Source organism: Malus sylvestris, chromosome 8 (genome assembly GCF_916048215.2).
Source record: "Malus sylvestris chromosome 8, drMalSylv7.2, whole genome shotgun sequence".
NCBI lineage: Eukaryota > Viridiplantae > Streptophyta > Magnoliopsida > Rosales > Rosaceae > Malus > Malus sylvestris.
The window spans coordinates 25,364,625-25,383,628 of record NC_062267.1 but is presented as its reverse complement, the minus strand read 5'-3'; the positions used below and the strand labels follow the sequence as shown (position 1 = coordinate 25,383,628).

General features: G+C 41.1%; 1 long non-coding RNA gene and 1 pseudogene across 2 annotated transcripts; one reads left to right on the top strand and one right to left on the bottom strand.

Annotated features, from left to right (window-relative positions):
• Nucleotides 1–1,479: 1,479 nt before the first annotated feature.
• Nucleotides 1,480–7,655, top strand: LOC126631474 (BURP domain protein RD22-like; annotated as a pseudogene).
• Nucleotides 7,656–8,453: 798 nt separating this feature from the next.
• LOC126631616 (uncharacterized) lies at nucleotides 8,454–18,413 on the bottom strand. Of its 2 annotated transcripts, none has more exons than XR_007626417.1 (3): nucleotides 18,143–18,413; nucleotides 17,752–17,802; nucleotides 8,454–8,846 (listed from the first exon to the last, which is right to left on the bottom strand). It is a non-coding gene; the product is annotated as an uncharacterized LOC126631616 (long non-coding RNA). The 2 variants fall into 2 exon arrangements; XR_007626416.1 differs by having other exon boundaries at nucleotides 18,170–18,413.
• Between the last annotated feature and the right edge of the window lie 591 nt (nucleotides 18,414–19,004).

Sequence of the window (19,004 nt, the reverse complement as noted above, 5' to 3'; positions counted from 1 at the left end):
ATCCACTACAAGCTTTGATAACAAGAAGTCCGAAGTTACTTGGGGCGCAAGTAATCAACCTGTCACTTAGTTTTATTGATGTTATATTATGATTACCATATAGCGTTCGAGTACAGGCTGAGTTCTGATGGGAAGCCTCAAGGCCTATTCAAGGCCCCACAAAGGCACCTATTTGGATTCATCCTATTGCTCGGGCAAGAACATTGAGTATAGAGGGAGTTCTAATGGGAAGCCTCAAGGCCTATTCAAAGCTCTACAAAGGCACTCATTTGGATTCATTCTACTCTCTGAGCTCAGGTAATCAGAAGTATGATAGTTATCAGATTCATATAATCAACAAAAGGAACCTTTTGTGTTCGAGGACTAAGTTAGTTATTTATGGAAAGCCTCAAGGCCTACACCTAAGGCCCCACAAAGGCATCTATCAATAACTAACATAGTCTCTCGAATATGTATAATTAAAACTCAAACATCCGTTCTACATCTGCCATGCTGAAGATGGCAGTGGCACGCCCGAGCACTTAAAAGTTAATCTTGATTGTGAGCCTCAAGGCCTACACCTAAGGCCTCACAAAGGCACCTTTCAAAGTTAACTCTGTCATTCTCTTTCAGCCTTGCCCGACAAGCCCACTGGTAAAGCAGGAGCCCGACAGAAAGTAATAATCGGCGCCAACCTCTTGGGGAGCTGTGTGCTCGTCGGCCAGGAAGCATCCCCCATGAAATGCCGACCAAGAACACACCACACCTAATCCCGACAATTTACACCACGCATTGCATGCTCTACGTTGCTGTTACTGGGTTCACTTACTCCCCCTATAAATACAAAACCGATCTGCTTCTGTTCTACCATCCATCTCTCTGAGTTTTCTCTTCCATTGCATAATTTGTTGATTCTTTAATCTTCATGATGGGGTTCCTCCTCTCCAGAATCTTTGTTTTTCTCACTGTAAGTGAGCTTTATAACTTTAGTTTTCGATATTATTTTAGCAGAACTATACATTTGGTTACCTAGTGACCGAGAAATGCATGGTCTCTCTCTCATGCATCCTCAAATTTGATATTTGATGCAAAGCTAAAGATAAATAGCTTTGGTTTTAACTGTTGAATCTCAACCTTTGATATCAAAATCCTACCTCGACTATGAGAGCGGAACTCGTGATTTTAGTTTGAACTCATATTTTACTAAGTTCATCGTTTTCCTTAATACCTCGTACTAATTGAGATCTCAAATGTTGCATGCAGCTCACACTGGTGGGAAGCCATGCTGCTGCCTTACCTTAACCACAACCGCAACGCTACTGGAACTTCGTCCTCCCAAACACACAAATGCCGAAATCTATCAACCAACTCATCGTACAGGGTAAATAGTATATTATATATACAACTCATACACTCTCATAGAGATACCTCGATCGGCCTCTTCCACCATTAATTTACTGATGCTCATAGACTCATAATCTTAATTATTTTCGATTTATCATGTTCTTGCTAATTAAATCTGCAGACTTCGTTATTGTTGGCAAAGGGGGAGTTATTCTTCACAACCCAATTCAAAAGGAAGAGAATTGGGTATGGGCGAAATATTTGTTAGGAATGTCGGTACTACAAGATAGAGAATGCATAAGGTAAAGTAGAAAATGGACACCAAGAATTTATATGATTCGGCAATTTATGCATACGTTCACAAAACAAGGATCAATCTTCACTATATGAAAAAGATTAGTACAACAAAAGCAGTCTTACCAAGCCAAAGACAATGCTTGATGAATACAAGAAAGTATAACACACATTTTTGATCACTCTAAACTTCACTCACACACAATGTGTAGTGGAACACTCTCACTCTCAAATTTAAAGTGGAACAACTCTTATAACCTTCACTCTTGGAGTGGAACACTCTTACTTCGTTTTTTCACATCTCATGATACATACATGCACCCCTATTTATAATTGAGTTTTGCCGACTTATACACAAGCCCACCGACTTAGGCTTGCATGACAGCCTCAATATTATTCAAACAGCTAGAACTTTCTAGCTTATGCATGCACTCCACCGACATGCATATTTGGACCAGATTTTTCTAGTTCCTTGGCATTTGATAAGATGCTAGAATTTTCTAGCATCCATCCTTTATAATGGGTTGGACCTTTAATGTCTTTCATCATGGGCTAGACCCATGGTATACCAACAATCTCCCCCTCCAGTCCATGAGGGAGGAATTCTGATCATGACTCCAAGTTACCTAGAGTCCATCCTAGCAGCCTTAATGCAGAATTCCAACTTTGATTTTGTGACTACCTTTGTCAACATGTCCGAAGAATTATTATCGGTATGAATCTTCTTCAGCTGTAGCAACTTGTTCTCGATAGCGTCTCTAATCCAATGATAACGAATATCAATGTGCTTGGTGCGTGAATGATATGTAGTATTCTTGCTCAAATCCAGAGCACTTTAACTATCACAATAAACACCATAATCACTCTGTTTCAAACCCAACTCTTGGAGAAACCGCTTCAGCCATAATAAATCCTTGCATGCTTCTGTAGCGGCTATGTATTCAACCTCGGTTGTGGACAAAGCAACACACTTTTGCAACTTGGATTGCCAAGACACGCTCCCCCTGCAAAAGTAAACAAGTACCCAGACGTAGATTTTCTACCATCTAAGTCACCTCCCATGTCAGCATCTGTAAATCCTTCCAAGATTAGTTTGGAACCGCCAAAGCACAAGCACATCTTAGGAGTCCCCTTCAAATATCTAAGAATCCACTTAACAGCTTCCCAATGGTCTTTCCCTAGATTAGATAGAAACCTACTTACCACACCTACTGCATAAGCAATATCTGGCCGTGTGCACACCATTGCATACATGATACTTCATACTGCTGAAGAGTAAGGAACAACTGCCATTTTCTCTTTTTCTTCATATGTTTTTGGACACGACTCTTTGCTCAACTTGATATGATTGGCTAAAGGTGAGCTTACCGATTTGGCTGCTTTCATGTTAAACCTTTCAAGCACCCGTTCAACATACTTTTCTTGTGACAGCCACAACTTCTTGGATTTTCTGTCACGTATTATCTCCATGCCCAACATCTGCTTGGTTGGCCCTAAATCCTTCATGTCAAAGGACTTAGTTAACTCTTCTTTGAGCTTTTTAATCATAGAAGCATCTTGACCGACAATCAACATGTCATCAAAATAAAGCAATAAGATGATGAATTTACCTCCAGAAAATTGTTTGATATAGACACAAGAGTCAGCATGAGTTCTCTTGTACCCATTACTCACCATGAATGAGTTGAACTTTTTATTCCACTGTCTCGGAGCCTGCTTAAGACCATATAAGCTTTTCTTTAGCTTGCACACCAAATTTTCTTTACCTTTTACTTCAAAGCCTTTGGGTTTCTCCATATATATCTTATCTTCTAAATTGCCATGGAGAAATGCAGTTTTAACGTCTAACTGCTCGAGCTCAAGATCCATGCTTGCTGCCATACCAAGGATAACTCGAATGGAAGTCATCTTCACCACTGGTGAAAAAATCTCATCAAAGTCAAGTCCTTTCTTTTAACCAAAACCTTTGACAACCAAACGAGTCTTGTACCTTGTCATGTTGTTGTCCCTTTTCAATTTGAACACCCATTTTTTTTCAACGCTTTTCTTCCCTTTGGAAGCTCCACCAGCTCATAGGTATCATTCTTTGATAAGGAATCCATCTCCGACTCCATTGCCTTCATTCATTTGTCACTGTCGTTATGAGCTATGGCCTCCTCATATGTTTTGGGCTCTCCATAATTAGTCAACATGATATACTCTGATGAGGAATACTTGGTAGACGATCTTCGACTTCTGTTGGATCTTCTGACCTGGTTTTCATTCTCTTGCGGGGCTGGAGGCTCCCCCTGATTAGGTTCCTCTTGAATCTGCTTTTTTTGACTAGGCTCCTCCTAATTAGCAATCTCATGGTCTGGCACATCTTGATTAGGCTCCCCCTGATCAGCATTATCTGGTTCTGCAGGCACTTCATTGGCAGCTGCTTTAGGGATGTCATCGTGACTTTCTTCTTCTGAAGCTAATGGATCAACTCCTCTGACTGCGCCATCTGGTTGTGCCTCTTTATCCGAATCCCCAATTGTTTGGTCTTCATAAAAGACCACGTCTCTACTTCGGATAAACTTCTTCTGGTATAGGTCTCATAATCTGTAACCAAAATCTTCACCCCCATAACCAAGAAAGATGCACGGTGTAACTTTGTAGTCTATCTTCGATCTCTGCTCTTTGGGCATATACACAAAAGCTTTGCAGCCAAACACCTTCAGATAAGAGTAAGACACATCATTACCAGTCCATACTCTCTCCGGAACATCAAGACCTAATGGTACTGATGGAGATCGGTTAATCAAATAGTAGGATGTCCTTACAGCTTCACCCTAGAACTGCTTAGATAACTTTGCAGTCCTCAGCATACACTTGACTTTCTCTATGATGGTTCGGTTCATTCTTTCAACAACATCGTTATATTGTGGAGTTCCAGGAACTGTCTTCTCATGGCGTATGCCATGTTTCACACAATACTCTCTAAACTGGTGAGATGTGTACTCGCCGCCGTTGTCGCTACGAAGGCACTTGAGAGGTTTTCCAATTTCCCTCTCCACCATGGCATGGAACTCCTAGAATGTTTGAAGCACCTGGTCTTTGGATTTTAACAAAAACACCCAGACCTTTCGTGAAACATCATCAATATAAGTAACAAAATATTTATTTCTTCCAAGTGACTCAACTTTCATGGGACCACACACATCTGAATAAACAAGATTTAACAAATTTCCTTTCTTTGTAGATCGAACAGAAAAACTAATTCTTCTTTGTTTTCCGAATAAACAGTGCTCACAGGAGTTTAACGACGTACCTTTGGCAAAGGGAATGTGAAACTTCTTTGCCAAAACTTATAGGCCTTTCTCGCTCATGTGGCCTAGCCTCTTACGCCACAAGTCTAGAGATGAGTCCTCCACAGCATTCAACTCACCTTTCAAAACTTTGGCATTTGACCGGTACAACGTACAACAAAGTTGTGCTCTTGCTACCACCATTAAGCCTTTAGTAAGCTTCAATTTTCCTTCGCCAATATGGTGATAATATCATTGTCGATCAAGGGTACCGATGGATATCAGATTGAGACGTATATCAGGAATATGTCTCACATCTTTCAACATCAATTGGCAGCCGAGATTAGTTCTTAGGCAGATATCACCAATTCCAAGAATTTTGGAATAGTTTTCATTCCCCATTTTCACTATGCCAAAGTCACCTTCTTTGTATGTACTGAAGAACTCCCGTTTGGACGTAGCATGGAAGGAAGATCCATTCAATATCTTTGTCAGAGTTGCCCATATGCAGACATTCACCAACATACAATATTTCTGGTACATCACCACATATGACAACGGTGGTATTGCCAGTATCATCTTTCTTCTGATTGTTTCCTTCCATTTGCTCTCTCTTCCAAACTCGACAATTTTTCTTCATATTGCCTTCTTTGCCACAATGGTGGCATGTACCCTTGAACCTTGACTTGGATCGGCTAGGACTCTTGCCATGACCTTTAGGCCCTCTACTCTTGCTTCTTCCGCAGTTCTCTGTGACAAATACTTGGCTGCTATCTATGCCAGAAGTCTTTCTCCTTGTTTCTTCATTGAGCATGCTATTTTTAACATTATCAAGAGTAAGAACACCATTAGAAGCAGAGTTACTTATACTCACTACAAAGGTCTCCCAACTGTCTAGCAAGGATCCAAGTAACAAGAGCGCCTGTAGCTCTTCGATCGTCATTTTCATAGTAGCCAACTGGTTGATGATATTCTGGAAATTGTTCAAGTGTTCTGCTACACTTAAACCATTCTTGTACTTCACATTGATGAGCTCTTTGATCAAGAAGGCTTTCTTGGCTGGGTCTTCTTCTCAAACAAAGACTTAAGCTTCTTCCAAAACTAGCAGGCATTGGTTTCATTAGACACATGGTGAAAAACACTATCATCCACCCATTGTCTAATTGTGCTAATTGCCTTGCGATTCATCTTCTTCCACTCGGCATCGGACATGCTCTCGGGTTTAGCGGCATCTCCTTCAATTGGCTCATGCAGATCCTTGCAATAGAGAATGTCCTCCATCCTTGGCTTCCATGTTACCCAATTGAAGTTGGTGAGTTTGATCATTGTGCCACTTCCTTCCATCTCGTAGTAAGAGCCAACCGGGCTCTGATACCACTTGTTAGGAATGTCGGTACTACAAGATAGAGAATGCACAAGGTAAAGTAGAAAATGGACACCAAGAATTTATGTGGTTCGGCAATTTATGCATACGTTCACAAAACAAGGATCAATCTTCACTATATGAAAAAGATTAGTACAACAAGAGCAGTCTTACCAAGCCAAAGACAATGCTTAATGAATACAAGAAAGTATATCACACACTTTCTATCACTCTAAACTTCACTCACACACAATGTGTAGTGGAACACTCTCACTCTCAAACTTGAAGTGGAACAACTCTTATAACCCTCACTCTTGGAGTGGAACACTCTTACTTCGTTTTTTCACATCTCATGATAGATACATGCACCCCTATTTATAATTGAGTTTTGCCGACTTATACATAAGCCCACCGACTTAGGCTTGCATGACAGCTTCAATATTATTCAAACAGCTAGAACTTTCTAGCTTATGCATGCACTCCACCGACATGCATATTTAGACCAGATTTTTTTAGTTCCTTGGCATTTGATAAGATGCTAGAATTTTCTAGCATCCATCCTTTATAATAGGTTGGACCTTTAATGTCTTTCATCATGGGCTGGACCCATGGTATACCAACAATATTCAACCGGTGTCGGCGACGAGAACACTCCGTTTCGTTTCCAGAATGATGCTGCAGAGGACGCTCCCGCTGAAGCCGAAACACAAGCTTAAGTCAACCGAAACCGAAGAGTTTTCTTCTTGGAGAATGACCTTCATCCTAGCAGGGTAATCAATTACCGCTTAGCTGGAAGTGGAAATTCTAGTACCACACCTTTCCTGTCCCGAAAAACTGTAGAGTCGATCCCCTTCAGTTCAAGCCAACTGCCAAAAATTCTGGATAAATTATCAGTGAAACCGGGGTCTGATGAAGCCGACTTGATTAAGGTAACCATTCAAAATTATGAAAGTCAAGGCGCGAGAGACGAAGCAAAACAATGTGCCACCTCGTTAGAGTCGATGATCGACTTTGCCACCTCCACGCTGGGATCAAGAAATGTTCTTGCAATCGCAACGGAGGTGGAACAAGGTGCTGCCCCGATGCAGAAGTTCACAATAACCGCAAATGGAATGAAGAGGCTGGCAGCCAGCAACATCACGGTGTGTCATAAGATGAATTATGTGCATGCCGTCTTCTACTGCCATTCAATTGAAAAAACGACGACTTGTGTGGTGCCTCTGCAAGGAGCTGACGGGTCGAAAGCCAAAGCCGTAGCAGCCTGCCATCAAGACACATCTCAATGGAACCCAAATCATTATGCCTTCAAAGAGAACAACGTTGAGCGAGGAACCGTTCCCCCCATCTGCCATTTTCTTAAAGCTGAGGATGTTGCTTGGCTTACAAACCAAAAACCAACTTGATCTAGTTGAATTTGTTTGATCTGATCGATCACTACCCTATATGTAGAGTATTGAGCTATTATGTATATCCTCCGGTAATAAATGGAATTACATAAGACCAGATAAATCAGTTGTGTTTATGTCTGCGGACTACTGACTGCCATAGCACATCTTACTCATTAGAAACGCAAATTCCGAGTTACAAATTAAGAAAACAGTACATCTTAAATATAAAAAAGAATAATGTTAGGAAGACCACGTAAAGACGCTTTTATAACATTTTTCTTTATCTTGATCGGCTTGAAATGGTTGCAAAGAATCTCGGAGTTAAACCGTGTCTTGGTTTGCACCTCATCGGAAAATATTACTTCCACATAATGATACGACCAAATGTGACTTTTCATTCACACCTGCCAAACCCCATGTACTTGCTTCTAATAACAAAATATTCTGATTGATATGGAAAGCATAGTTCCTCTAAAAAAAGGCTGGAATCATTCATACCTGCCAAACCCAGAGTAATCTGGTTCAAGATGTGAGAGACCATTTATTTATGTGTAACCATCAGAAGTCTCACTCATCTGCCTCCCAATCCCTTCCAATCCTCCAATAGATGTATAAAATGAAACAATGAAAATATATGGGAACTCAAAACTCAAGTGACCTTTCTTCTTGCATGAGAACTCAAATTCAAAACTCAAAATTAAGTCTCATAAAAAAGTATAAAGGCATCTTCTTTTTTTCACCAGATAAACAACAAATTAGATGTAAATGTACACCCAGATAAAAAATTACTCAAATTAAGATAAAATTCACAAGTGAGTCATCCAAAATCAGAATTATATTAACATTTTTCATCCCTGGTTTACATTCTTGTTTACAACTATATTACACTTCTAAACTTTCTTGGTCGTCACTTCAGAACTTCCGTCTTTTATTTTTCATGATATACATGCTTCTCTGTTACAATTTGGAAAAATAAAAGTTGTTAATGTAAATGAATAACGGTTTTAGTGAAGAGAGTGATTTTCCATTTTTCCTAATTGCTAAAATAATTGAGTAAATTTTTGTGGTACTCAAATGCATTTAATAAGATTCATTAAAATAAAAATTGCAAGCTACCTTTTATCTTCAGTCAGCAACCTTCTAAAAACTTTATTTTGGCGCTAGCACGAAGAGTCACAACCTTCATAAATAACAATTGACAAAAACCTGTCCAGATTCAAGATAAATCTTCAATGACAGTTGTAGACATCGAAATTGCAGTGAAATAAATGTTCACCAACGCATTAAAATTTTGACGTGTCAGGGCATACATGGCATATGCCACGTGTCATACAAATTGTACACATGGTGTGTGACTCAACAAAATAAGAAGAAATACCCTTGGAGGATTACACAAGTTTTTCTTCTCATTTTGGGCAATGACAAGGCAAGCACATTTCAATCCATTGAAGATCAAAACAAGGTTTTCTTCTCATTTTGGGCAATGACAAAGCATGCACATATCAAGTTTAAAATGATATTAAGTGGAAAATTAGGCCATAAAATTACCACTTCAAGTTTAAAATTGTATTAAGTGGGAAATTAGGCAATGGTGCTTGGAAAAGAAAAAAATATTTTGTGGTGGTGATTCATTCTCAAAGTCTATAAATAGGCTTCTACATCAAGGTATCATCAACCAATTCAAAAATACATTTCTCTACTCCCAAATTGGAAGAGAATCCCCCAAATCTTTGAAGCTTTGAAACTCTAAAGCTCTAAAGCAAATCCCGAAGGATCAAGAAAGCCCTCTTCGTTCTTCATCAAATCCTCCTTCAAGATCAAGCCCAAAAGGCCCTTGAAGAACTTCCACCAATTCAAGATCAAGCCCCAACGGCCCTTTGGATCAACAACATCAACAAATCCACACATCCGTTCATCCTAAGATCAAGCCCCGACGGCCCTTTGGATCAACAACATCAACAAATCCACACAACTGTTCATCCTAAGATCAAGCCCCAACGACCCTTTGGATCAACAACATCAACAAATCCACACAACTGTTCATCCTAAGATCAAGCTCCGACGACCATTTGGATCAACAATATCAACAAATCTACACAACATTTCTTCAAGATCAAGCCCCGACGGCCCTTGAAGAAGCTCCCAACCGTTCATCCAAAATCAAGCCTCAACTGCCCTTGGATCAACAACATCCATAAATCAACACCTTACGGAGATCGAATCAGAGAACCAAATTAGAGATCGTAACCCCATAAATAAAAAAATCACAAAATATTATTTTGTGCACGTTGTTCTTGTCTTGTTCATTTCAGGAAAATTTCGTGTTCACAAATTTGGCACGCCCGGTGGGACAATCTCTACCTCTCATCTCTTTCTCCGTTCAAGAAATTCAAGCACACTTCCAAAATCAATGACATCAAGCAAAGGACAAGCCGTTCTCACCAAGGGAAGGATCCTGAGTTCTTCTGCCACAGACGGACAATCCATTAGCGCCACAACCGCTCCTCAACATGCCGCTTCAAAGTTGATGCCGCTGAGGGAGCAAGTGGAGCATCAAAGATGCAAGCCCGTCATCAACCTAACCTCGCTGGGGGCATCGAAACATGTCGTTGAGGCATATCAGATGACATCCCAAAGCGGCCAACAGGGTCTTTCATCAGCACCCTGCATGCCTAAAGAGTCGCATATGATGGTTGCACAAGTCATGACCATCGGCGTTACCTCCATTGAAGAACAGCTGGCTCAAATGAATGAAGCGATCGCAAGGTTAACACGGATTGTTGAAGAAAAAAACTTGTAAATCGCTGCACTCGTCAGCCGACTGGAGCCACAGGACGGCAAGAACCCCGACCCAGAGGATGATCCACTAAAGAGAGAAGTTGGCGAAGAAGATAAGCCTCAGGTGGAGAAAATCGATATGAAGCCGAAGCCAGACCAAGCAGCGGCACTCATGGGATATCTTTCTATCCAGCAATTGCAAGAGATGATCGCCAGCACCGTCAAGGCACAGTACGAAGGGAGCTCAAACACCTCCGAGTTGTACTCAAAGCCTTATTCAAAGAAGATTGATGCCCTGAAGATGCCGATGGGATATCAACCACCTAAGTTCATGCAGTTTGATGGAAAAGGAAACCCAAAGCAGCATGTTGCACATTTCGTCGAAACTTGCAACAACGCGGGGACGGAGGGAGACTACCTCTCCAAGCAATTTATGCGCTCGCTGAAAGGAAACGCCTTTGAGTGGTACACAGACCTGGAGCCTGAGTCCATCAACAACTGGGAGCAATTGGAAAGAGAATTCCTTAACCACTTCTACAGCACCCGCCTCACTGTAAGCATGCTGGAGCTCACAAGTACGAAGCAATGGAAAGATGAGCCGGTCATTGACTACATCAACAGATGGCGCACTCTAAGCCTTGACTGCAAAGACAGGCTCTCAGAGACCTCTTCAATCGAGATGTGCGTCCAAGGCATGCAATGGGGTTTGTAATACATCCTTCAAGGCATCAAACCACAGACATTCGAAGAGCTAGCCACCTGCGCCCATGACATGGAGTTAAGCATCGCCCATCATAGGAAGAAGGAACCGATCGCCGACTACAAGAACGACAAAATTCTTGAAACAAAGGTGGAGAAGGCTGTGTGGAAATCCACCAAGGAAGCAGTGACGGTCAACACAGCTCCCGTCAAAGTCTCTACACGAGGCAAGGCGATTCAAACTGAAGCTTTTCATGATCAAGAGATGCGTAGACGCACTTTGAAGGAGCTTGAAGAGAAGACTTATCCATTCCCCGACTCTGATATGGCTGCCATGTTAGAAGACTTGTTGGAAAAGAAGGTGATTGGTTTGCCTGAGTGTAGACGGCCAGAAGAGATGAATCGTACTAACAGTCCAAGGTAATGTAAATTCCACTGTTTCATCAGTCATCCAACGGAAAAATGCTTCGTACTGAAAGATCTCATCCTGAAGCTAGCACAACAAGGGAAAATCGAGCTTGACCTCGAAGACACGGTTGCGGCACACACTACTACTATCGTGTTTGGATCACTCGATCATGTGCCTCTCCAAAGCATACATGACCATTCCCGTCAATGTTCAAGTCACACGGCACTTCCTACACAACCATCACCAAGGGCAAGCAACCAAGATGCATCTACCGATAATAAGGAAGGGTGGACATCGGTGACCTACAAAAAAATGAGGAAGCCAAGACCACAAGCCACAAGGCCAAAAGAGGAGCCTAAACTCACCCCTCGAACTTCAGTCTTCGACAGGTTAAATCATTCAAAACTTAGAAATTCGGCACTTGATCGCATCAGTGGTCGAGACCTAACTTCCGTCTTCAAAAGGCTTAAGACGCCAACACCGCAAAGATCTGTCTTTGAAAGGTTATCAAAACCCAAGAAACAAAGCGGCACAGCTAGATCTCCCCCGCAACGGTCGGCTGCGGACAAACTTGAAGAAACTAAGAAGCCTTCTAGAAATGGGAAGACAACGCCAAAGAAAGAAAAACTCGACAGTCTGGCAGGAAAAAACGATGTTCAAAGCTTAATTCCTTCAAGGATGAAGCGCCAAGCAGCTTTAGAGGTCGACACAAAAGGACCACTGAAGGTAAGGAGACGCACCATCATCTACACCAGCCAATCTTCACGGCAACAAACCCAAGAGAACCGCACTGAAGATGAGGCCCAAAAAGACAAAAAAGACAAAATCCCGGAAGAAGACGTCACTTCCGGCTCTGTCAACTCAAAATCTTCACCTCAATCGCTGGGGGCATGCTCCAAAACCATGCCAGTCAAGCCGAGTGAAGTTGAAAGATGGACTCATGTCACGCCGAAGAAACTGCACAAGAAGCATATGTCTTCTCCACAAGTGCACCAATCGGAAAGGGGGTAAAACAGCTTTCGCCAACCTCCAAAACAATGTGAAAGTGTTGAGGATGAGGAAATTTCTACACAAAGATCGACCATGCGCCATCTTTTCTTCCTCAGAAAATTATTCAGCTACTCGGTCAAGGCTCTTTGCTATAAAGATTGTGAGGAACGCCTCTCCAGGCAGCAATCATCTCTTCCACAAGTTCACCAATGGGAAAGGGGGCAAAGCAGCTCTTGTCAACCTCTAGAACAATGTGAAAGTGTTGGAGATAATGAAACTTTGACACGAAGATCATCGATCCCCATCACGATGCGTGACTTCTTCCCAGAAGACTTCTTCAACTACTCAGTCAAGGCTCCTTGCTATGAAGATTGAGAGGAACAACTCTCCCGGATCGCTTGACGAACCACAAATGCTCCTTGTTCGCACGAGCCTAAACTGCACGAACCAAAGCTCCTTATCCGTACGAGCCTAAACTGTAGGACACAAGGCTCCTTGCCTACACAAGCGTAAACTACATGGCACAACGTTCCTGGTCCACATGAGCATAAAAGGCGACATCAATGCTCCTGATCCGCATGAGCATAAAAGGCGATACCAACGCTCATGGTCCATACGAGCCTAAAAGGTGACAACCAAAGCTCCTGGTCTGCACGAGCATAAAAGGCAACACCAACGCTCCTGATCCGCATGAGCATAAAAAGTGATACCAACGCTCCTGGTCTGCACAAGCATAAAAGGTGACACCAAAGCTCATTGCATGCATGAGCTGAAACTGCATCAGGCACCATCTGCAAAAAAAAAAAATAATAATAAAATAAATATAAATAAATAAATAAAATAAAATAAAATAAAAATTCTTTATGCTTTTGGCACTAAATATATATATACACACACACACAAAGAATGAAATAAGGCTCATTTATTGATTTCTTTGAAAATTTATAGAAATGTACATTTTACATCAGTAAAAAAAAAAAGAACAAACAGGAGGGAGCCTTCACGAAGGTTGCTCGTGTAAAGCCTCACCACTCGGTGAAGCTCCAGGAAGAAGAGGCATCGGAGGTTGACTGTTCAGCACCTCATCACTCGGCAGAACCCCAGGAGGAGGAGGCACCGAAAGTTGATCATTTGGAGCTTCATTACGCGGTACAGCCCCAGAAGAAGAAGGTAAATGTTGTTGGAACAAACTCATATTAGACACAGAACCTGCACACTGAACACTGAGAGCCAGAGAATCCTTAACAGCCAACTCATCAGACCGTTTGGAAAGTAGTCTGTTATCTTTGGGAGTAACAAGGTTCTGGGCCACCACCGCAGCGGTCATATCATTCTTCATCATCAAATCCCCAACGGTAAGAGGACCAGTAGGGGATATGAAGGATGGGCGCCATATGTTGTCTGGAGAAGGCAGGACTGCCTCTTCACCAAGGTTCAAGTCAAAACGACGGTCGGAGGGTCCATACATTTTTAAAGGTGTTGAAGAAAGAAGAGGTCGGACAAATCAAGATCTTAGAGGTGCAAGAAGTTTCTACAAGCAGAAATTCAAGTGTGCTTTGAAACGTCCTGCGTACCTCTATAAAAATCAGTACTCGACGGGAGCTCAGAATTCGAAGAGGCCAATTCAAAAATCGAAGAGGTGCTAGCTTTCTCAAAAGCTGGGCTTGCTCAGAAACCACGGGCCAATCTTCATTTCCAGACTTGTCCGCACTTGTCACATGCAACCTCTGCACTCGACGGAGCTCAGAAATCGAAAAGGCCAATTCAAAAATCGAAGAGGCAAGCTCAGAAATCGGAGAGGCATCTTGCTTTTCCAGACGCGTCAGCACCCATCACACGCAAACTCAGCTTTGCGGAAATCACGGGTAATTTGTCGAATAGCCTATCCCAGATATCGAAGAGGCGCCAGTCTTTTTCAACCTCATCAACACCTGTCACATGCACACTCAGCTTGGCGGAAATTACGGATAATTTGTCGAAGATTTCTGATGAAGAAGAAAGCACGTGAAGCCATACTGATCAATCACTCAATGGTTGCCGACACGAGAAAAAAAAATAGTACCTCTACAGGTATTAAAGAACTTCCTATAACTATCTACCTTCACCTTCCATAGCAAGGCAGACATACACGGCCTTTCTTCATCTCCGAGAATGCCTTCCCATCGAAGCCTCTCGAGTCACTCAGTGTTCCTTATTCCTTAGGGTACCTCTGCAAACAAATGACACCAAAGCAAAAGTATCTCATGTCACCAGGGTAGAAAGCAAGAATATCTCATATCATGCTTTCTCCATGTCATTTCCTTTGTCCTTGTTCTTACCTGCAAAGACAAGGATAAAAAAAAGCAATATGCCGGAACCTCCACTCAAACCCAGGTAAGGAATTGACTACCTGGAACCTTGGCCTGGTTGCTTACATGGTATTGCTCTCAGTACTCATCTTCCACTGCTGCTGTACTTCCAAAGAATGCAGCTTGCACAGTCAACTCAGCAGAAGGAGTCTGAGTTGAGGAACTCGAAGAGATGCCACATTTTGACTGAAGAACAGATAAGGCAAGTGAAAATGATACCTTGAAGCATGTGGAGACAACGTGCTGATTTCCTTCAAAATCAAGTCTCCCCTTCCCTGCACAATCGACCAACCCAGCAGAAGGAGTCTGAGTTGAATCCAAGAGCTCGAGAAGCTTCAACAACATATTGACGGCACCATCGCCGAAGAGCAAAGCCTCGCTGTGCAACGCTGTCAAATCGCCACCACTTCTTCGAAAGCAAGAGTATTTCATATCATGCTTTCTCCCTGTCCTTTTCTTTGTCCTTGTTCTTACCTGCGGGACAAGGAGAAAGAAAGCAATCAGCCAACACTTGGTATCAATCTTTCGATCTGGAACCGACTGCTTGAAACCTTTCCCTGATTGCTTACCTAGCACTGCTCTCGAAGTACCCATTATCTCAACATCTTATGCTTCCAGAGAAGATACCACATCTGCCAGAAGAATAGATAAGGCAAGGGAAAATGATACATTGAAGCATGTGGAGACAAGCACAACAAAGCACGTGCCGATTCATCTGCTACTTCTTCAAAATCAAAAGTATCTCATATCATCAGGGTTGCAATCACTATAGGTGGATGACTCATTTTGACCCTCAAATTCTTGGGTCGACTCGCTAGGCGTTGTGGGCTGCACGTGCTGATTCACCACCCTTGAAACAAATCCTTAAAGATCAAGTCACCAACTAGAAGAAGAGCCCATCAATCTTGAAGATCATACTGTTGACCAAACTGCTCAGGCATGAATTAGAAAGATTGAACAAAGAAACAAGTCATCACCTTTACCTCGTGCCTGCTTGCCATGTGTTCGAGTCAACCTTCAAGAATCAAGCCTTAACGGCCCTTGAAGAAGCTTCCAACCAAATTCAAGATCAAGCCTCGACGGCCCTTGAGGAAATCACAAGTCCAATTCAAGATCAAGCATCCACCATATTTGAATCAAATCCAGTTCAAGAATAAGTTGTGGAAAATTAACAATTGGAGGAATCCAGAAAATCCTCCAACCCAATTCAAGATCAAAGATGTGGAAAGTCAACAAAGCGCAAAAACAAATACGTGCCGATTCATCCACTACCAAAGCCAAAGATCATCTACCACATGAAGCTCCTTGTGGTCCAATTTCAACCTTCAAGATCAAGCCTCGACGACCCTTGAAGAAATTTCAAACAAAGTCCAAGAACAAGCCTCAACGGCCCTTGAATAAATCTCCAGCCCAATTCAAGATCAAGCCTCGATGGCCCTTGGATCGACATCTACAGTAAGGGACTTCAAAACGCATCTCCTACACGTGACAAGCACATGTATACGACGCACCTTGAAGTGGGGGCATTTGTAGACATCGAAATTGCAGTGAAATAAATGTTCACCAATGCATTAAAATTTTGATGTGTCAGGGCATACATGGCATATGCCACGTGTCATACAAATTGTACACATGGTGTGTGACTCAACAAAATAAGAAGAAATACCCTTGGAGGATTACACAAGTTTTTCTTCTCATTTTGGGCAATGACAAGGCAAGCACATTTCAATCCATTGAAGATCAAAACAAGGTTTTCTTCTCATTTTGGGCAATGACAAAGCATGCACATACCAAGTTTAAAATGATATTAAGTGGAAATTAGGCCATAAAATTACCACTTCAAGTTAAAAATTGTATTAAGTGGGAAATTAGGCAATGGTGCTTAGAAAAGAAAAAAATATTTTATGGTGGTGATTCATTCTCAAAGCCTATAAATAGGCTTCTACATCAAGGTATCATCAACCAATTCAAAAATACATTTCTCTACTCCCAAATTGGAAGAGAATCCCCCAAATCTTTAAAGCTTTGAAACTCTAAAGCTCTCAAGCAAATCCCGAATGATCAAGAAAGCCCTCTTCGTTCTTCATCAAATCCTCCTTCAAGATCAAGCCCAAAAGGCCCTTGAAGAACTTCCACAAATTCAAGATCAAGCCCCAACGGCCCTTTGGATCAACAACATCAACAAATCCACACAACTGTTCATCCTAAGATCAAGCCTCAACGACCCTTTGGATCAACAACATCAACAAATCCACACAACTGTTCATCCTAAGATCAAGGCCCGACGGCCCTTTGGATCAACAATATCAACAAATCTACACAACATTTCTTCAAGATCAAGCCCCGACGGCCCTTGAAGAAGCTCCTAACCGTTCATCCAAAATCAAGCCTCAACGGCCCTTTGATCAACAACATCCATAAATCAACACCTTACAGAGATCGAATCAGATGACCAAATTAGAGATCGTAACCCCATAAATAAATAAAATCACAAAATATTATTTTGTGCACGTTGTTCTTGTCTCTTTCGTTTCAGGAAAATTTCATGTTCACAACAGTCATATGATAAAATCTGCCATGCTTCTAGTAGCATCTTGCAATAAATAAAAAAGAAAAAGACAACCTTTGAGTTGCTTTCCTTCCAAATTCAATTCATCCACCATACATAAAACAACTATAGAGAGGAAATCGGAAAAATCATAAATCATAAAATTTCCAGTGCATGCACCACGAAGCTCCATATACGGTTATATACCACTACCAAAATAAACTTATGCATATACTATACACCAATAACTTTCTCAAAGATACAATGTCTGGCTTGTATACTACTCAGAAGACATAATCCATCGAAAATTAATCTGCAAGAAGGATAAAGAAAATTTACCTTAACAGCACCTAAAAACAAATGGGGATCCTGGAGATATTTTTGTTCAACCTGAAAAGAAAATCAACAGAATTTCAAATTTCAAGCAGTGAGCATTTTTTCAAACCCAAAATTGAATCATCACAAAACGAATTCAGTGCAACCATTATGCTCAAGGGAAATTATTGTGACAAATTCAAACGGATAGCAATCAAGTCCGTGGATACCTATGACTTTTCTTATAACAACTTGACACGTCCAATCCCAAATTTTGTCATTTTCTTAAAAATGTTCCAATTTCTCAAAATCTTAAATCCAACTACATTTCTCAATGACCAAATGGCCACATATGAGAACCAAAACAAAGACATTAAGGGGGGAAAAGAAAGGAAAAAAAATTGAGGAAAGGTACTGTTCGGCTCATGCAGTAATGATTTACCTTTTGTTTTGGCAAAAGTTTCTATTTTGTTAGAGGCTTAGGCATTAGCAGTTGTAGAAAGCAATAGAATATGTCATTGGCAGTCAAACATTATGCTTAAGAATACAATAGCAACTCCTAAATCGATTACAGAAAAAAAAAACCAGCAGCATCAACAACCTTTTTGCGTACACTAACATTTTAGTCAACCAATTTACATGATAAGAACCGTAAATTGGCATCACGATAAAAGGGGATAAAAAACAATCTCAGCAATTACCTGAAAATACCGTTCTACTTCTTTTCAATTGTGAAGCCCTCTGCATGTATTCACTATCAAATGCTTATACACATGATTAAACCTGTCAAAACAACATCGTTTGAAAACCTTCGTAAAAAATATACCCAAAATTAAAACTAGTAATAAGAAACTAAAATAAAAGCAAGAAAAATAAAAATTGAAAATTGTTAGGACTTACAAAAGCTCATATTTTCTTTCTTCCAGAAAACTACTCAAGAAACAATGAGATAAAGAGTTCCAAAAATAAGAAATATAAGTCTTTTTCCAACTTACTATGTCTCCTACCGAAAAACTGAAATATTAATGTTGCATAATAGAAGAGAAAACAATGGTAGATTTCTTTTATGCACTACATAATGCTTTGGAACAATGAAGCAAAAGGGTACTTACTTGTTCCTTGTCTAAAACCTTTGGTGCCACCGCACATTGTTATTAATTGTGGGTTTATCAAATCCTTCATGACTTAAGACTGGATGAAGAAATAGAAACTAAAAGAAGAATATATGCTGAAAATCATCATATAAATGTAACTGCATTTAAAAAAAAAAGAAAGGA